This window comes from Myotis brandtii, unplaced genomic scaffold (genome assembly GCF_000412655.1).
Source record: "Myotis brandtii unplaced genomic scaffold, ASM41265v1 scaffold59, whole genome shotgun sequence".
NCBI classification, from domain to species: domain Eukaryota; kingdom Metazoa; phylum Chordata; class Mammalia; order Chiroptera; family Vespertilionidae; genus Myotis; species Myotis brandtii.
Window position 1 is genome coordinate 5,448,089 of NW_005370223.1, and position 5,384 is coordinate 5,453,472.

A 5,384-nucleotide genomic window follows, 5' to 3' on the forward strand; every position below is an offset into this window, starting at 1 on the left:
AATGATAAATATTCTTGGGGGAAGATGAACAGTACTTAAATAAATAAAATAGAAAGCTATTGCAGTAGAACCCCAATGCTCCTTTCCTGTCTCTACTTTCTCCCCTCATGCAAATAGAATCTGCACTCTCTTCGAAGTTATAACAGAAGAAAAAAGAATGAGTAAAAAGCATGTGAACTTGTCATGGTTACTAAAAATTTTTTAAAAAGCAAATTAAAGAATAATTTGAAAACTGTCAAATGGCAGAAAACAATAAAAATACTCAGTGTTTATGAAAGGGCACCATTATACTGTTGTTAGATAAGACAGCAGAGGTCTCGTCTGGGCAGTTTTTACTAAATGTTATGTTGCTAAATGCTAAAAGGTAGCACAGTATTTTGAAGACTCAGCTGCAACTTGGTGAGCTTGACCTGAAGTTTAGCCAGCTGCAAAGAAGAAAACATGATTAACTAAATAGTGCGTAACAGCACTATCTCTGGATATGAATTCCCCTGTCTCCTTTACTTGTTGCAAATAAATAAAACTACCTGAGGACAACCACATCTTGTTCTTGAATAGAATATCCCAGCCAGGGAACCCCTGGAGTTCAGTAGCACTATCATTCCTCAGTGTTTATGAAAGGGCACCATTATACTGTTGTTAGATAAGACAGAGGTCTCAGGGTCTGGGCAGTTTTTACTAAATGTTATGTTGCTAAATGCTAAAAGGTAGCACAGTATTTTGAAGACTCAGCTGCAACTTGGTGAGCTTGACCTGAAGTTTAGCCAGCTGCAAAGAAGAAAACGTGATTAACTTAAATAGTGCGTAACAGCAATGGCTAAACCTCTGTTCTGGGAGACAGAACTTTGGATATGAATCCCCTATCTCCTTTACTTGTTGCAAATAAATAAAACTACCTGAGGACAACCACATCTTGTTCTTGAATAGAATATCCCAGCCAGGGAACCCCTGGAGTTCAGTAGCACTATCATTCCTTACATTGCTAATACCAAAAGAAAATTTTAAATAATGTGTTACCCTGCTTCAAGAGCCTTAGGAGAGTCAAATTCTTTGAAGAAATGATTACATCTGGGGGAATCTATCCTGATGGGAAAATAATATAGACAGTGGTAATGAGGATTGAGGGAAGAGACCCAGTCTGATCATTGTTGTACCATCATCATTTCTATAGTGAATCAAATCATACTTATAAACTTGAAATTTAAGAATGAGCCCCTGAACTTGTGATGACCCCACAAGTGCACATACACTATGAGTTCTTGTTTAATCAGCCAGACAGTTATACTCTGCCCTCATCCTTTAAAAAGGAAAATTTTGCTTCTAATTATAAATGCAACATATGCTAAATGCAGTAATTTTTTAAAAAAATCCTCACCGAGGATATTTTTCCCATTGCTTTCTAGAGAGAGTGGAAGTGAGGGAGGAGTGTGGGGAGAGAGAGAAACATTGAAGTGACATGAGAGAGACATATCGATGGGTTGCCTCCTGCACAACCCAGGTTGGGGAACTTGCAACCGAAGTACCCGCCCTTGAGAGGGTCAAATCCAGGACCCTTTGGGTCTGCAGGCTGATGCTCTAACCATTGAGCAACCTGCCAGAGGTAAATGCAGATAATTTGAGAACACACAAAAAAACGAACACACAAAGGAAAAAATTATTCATAATTATTTTACCCAGACTGTTAAGATTTTGCTGTATTTTTGACATCTTTTTTACTTGTACATGTATGGTTTGCTCCTTTCATTGGGGAAAAAAAATGATACTACACAAATTATATATAGTATTACTTGACCTCCTTTTCTCACTGAATCAATTATGAATATCTCCCCATGACATTAATTTCTATGACATAATTTAAGTAACTATATAGATGTACCATAACTGATTTAAATCTCCTTTGTTGGGCTTTGTATAACTGGAATTTAGCATGAACCAAGGATACTCTGCAGACTGTAATGGCGCAGTGCTACCTAACATTCTTGAAAAATTTCATGCACCCATAAACATATGCACACTTATCTGGCCACATCTGGATTCTTTAATTCCACTGATGAAAACTGTCTGCATTGCCAAGAGTGGTGGTTAAAGAGGCAGAGGGAGAAGGTCTTTAGAACGATTATAAATGAACTAGAATGTGTTAATGAGTGAGTGAGACACAATAGCTAATCCTACACTTCCTAGGGTTAAAAGTCCGGTCATCAGCTGAATTCATCACCCCATCCTTGCTAGCTAATAGATATGGCAAAATAATTGCATTTAACATTCTACAGACCAAGGAGTAAGTGACCAGGGGGCTTTTATTTTTTTTAATCCTCACTGAGGATATTTTTCCATTGATTTTTAGAGAGAGTGGAAGAGGGAAAGACAGAGAGAAATATCAATTGTGAGAGAAACACATCGATTGGTTGCCTCCTACATGCACCCTGACCAGGGCCCGGCCTGGGGAGGAGCCTGCAACCGAAATATGAGCCCTTGACTAGAATCGAACCCGGGATCCTTTGGTCCGCAGGCTGACGCTCTAGCCACTGAGCCAAACCAGCTAGGGCACCAGGGACCATTTTGAGTGACGGCCTTTCATTCTGCAGAAACTTTAAAACTGACACAAACAGAAAGCCGGCAGAAAGGGGCAGGGTCAAGGATTACACATTTCATCTCACCATCAAAATACCCTCTTCAGTGTTTGTTCTCTTTCTTGGCTGCACTTCAAGCCCTTGATAATGGTGCCACAATAGCAAGAAGGTGGACAAGATGCAGGGAGTGGGACTTTGATGAGACATTTTGCTGTTCTAACAAGAACCCTCACAGGTTAACAGGAATAATCTCCTCAGGTTTATATGCCAAGTAAGAGGACATATTACGTTTGCTTTTGGCAAATTCTTAAAGTGAAAAAGGGAACCCTCATGGCTTGAAAGAGAGGGAAGCAGTCAGATGCTAAAACCTGAGTCCTTGGCACCTGGGAACAAACCTTTCCTCTCCCACTCCCTCCACCTTCCTGCCATGTACACTTGCTAACTGATCTAGTTGAAGAACTCCTGGGGAAGATCTAGGCAGGGATGAGGAGTTCCAGGGAGAATCAGCACCTTTCCCCAAGGGACCTAAAACCTCAGAGAGCAAACTTCTGCTACAGATAAGCTGTTTCTAACGTAATACAAAACAATTAAAATACCTACTTATACTGCCGTCATATTAGTATTAGAGTTGTTTGTAGTAATAGCTGTAGTATTAGTAGTAATCGCTAAAACCAACAGCACTTACCAAAACTACTGATCTAAGCACTTTTTCATAATTCATTTTATTTTTATTTTATTTTTAATTTTAATTTTAATTTTAATTTTATTTTTGTTTGTAGTAGCTGTAGTATTAGTAGTAATCGCTAAAACCAACAGCACTTACCAAAACTACTGATCTAAGCACTTTTTCATAATTCATTTTTTTTTTATTTTATTTTTAATTTTAATTTTAATTTTAATTTTATTTTTTATTTTAATTTAATTTTTTATTTTTATTTTATTTTTTATTTTAATTTTAATTTTATTTTTTATTTTAATTTTATTTTTTATTTTATTTTTTATTTTATTTTTATTTTATTTTTTATTTTTAAAAAATAAATTAAATTAAATTAAATTAAAAAATAAAATAAAATAAAAATTAAATTAAAATTAAAATAAAAAATAAAATAAAAATTAAAAAAAGGTAAAACACTGAAAAAAACCCCCAAAAGGTTGGAATACTTGATTAAATAGGTTCGTAGGTCACTGTGAAAACATACTTAGTTATCTATTCAACCAATGTGACAATAAAAGATTTTAAAGGTAAATACAGGAGGTTATGTTTGATTAAAAAATACCTTTGCTCTTTAAACAATGAGAACATTTTTCTCTTAAATAATCAAAGACATGATAAAGTCAACACAGGAAATTATTCTGATAAGACTGAATCCGTTTCCTAGATGGATTACTTAAAAAGTAAAGAAAAACCTTTTGCAATCTCTTATGAAGAGCAGACTAAAACCCCAAGAAGTTTAGTTATTTTAAGAGAGAAAACCCTAGTTTTGCAAAGGTACACTGTTGATATTAAAGCTCATTTTAAAACCTTATAAATAAATCCATTTACTCTTAGCCACCTTGACCACCTTTTTATTTTTATATTTTCCCCCTATTTTTTTTTATAATTTTCTATATCCATTCAGGTTTCTGTCCTATACTTTCTTTTTTTTATCATCCTGGAACAACCTTTAAACAATCTCTAAACAGTTACTTTAGGACAAAATTATTTTTTCTCTCTTAACAAAAACACATCCTACATTCCTTGCATACAAAGTTGTTCTTATTCACGCTTATTATTTCTAGTATTTTCATTTGCATGTATTGATTATAATTTTTAACCTTTAGTAATCCTTATTATACAGAGAAAACCAGGAAGTAGACAATCATGAGTTGTCTGTCATAAACCATTTTGTAGCAGATTAGAAATTTTTATGAATATATATACCATCTCACAACTAGTATAGGTATATGCTTCTTTAAATTTTTTATTTTTGGTGTCAGAAAAGAGCATGTTTATTAACAGATTTACAGCTTTAGTTTCTTTTTAAAAATAAGTCACAAGTATATAAACTTCAACTTATGTTCATAATGAATGTTTTAGTAGAAATGACTTAGCTCTTTAGTGAATATCTAATACTTAGCACAACTCTGAGTTTTGAAGTCACCAAAAAGATTTTGGAGACTGTTTTTAGGCAGATATAATAAAACATAATTATTTTCAAATAAAGTTTTTCAGAACAATGACTCTTTTTTATTAGTTTAAATCTATAACTTTTATAAGCTTAAACATCTAGTAGATATACTATTAGCTAATTTACTAGTCAATAAACCAGGCAGGATCAAGAAATATACCTGGTTTATATTTAATGATGACAACTATAAAGATATACTTGTTTTCATTAAATTAATGATATCAAACTAGTCATAGTTACCAAATATTTACTAAAATAATGTGAATTTGAAAAACATTTGGCCTACTTTCTATATTTCTGAGAATTTTAGGAATGTTTTATTTATATAAATGCTCATTTTTCTCTAAACTAATTAGAATAGACCTCTTTTAAGGGATTTCATAAATTAATTTGGCGTACCATCTGGAGATAGGTAAATATCATCCTATCTAATAATAGACAAACATGGCAATTAACCATACCTCTGCTATGCTTCCCATTGGCTAATCAGGGCGATATGCAAATTAACTGCCAACCAAGATGGCGGCCGGCAGCCAGGCAGCTGAAGCGAACAGGAGGCTTGCTTGCTCCAGTGATGGAGGAAGCCAAGGTTCCCCGCCTGCTGCTGCCGGCCTCTGAGCTGCAGTCTAAGCAACTATGTTGCAAT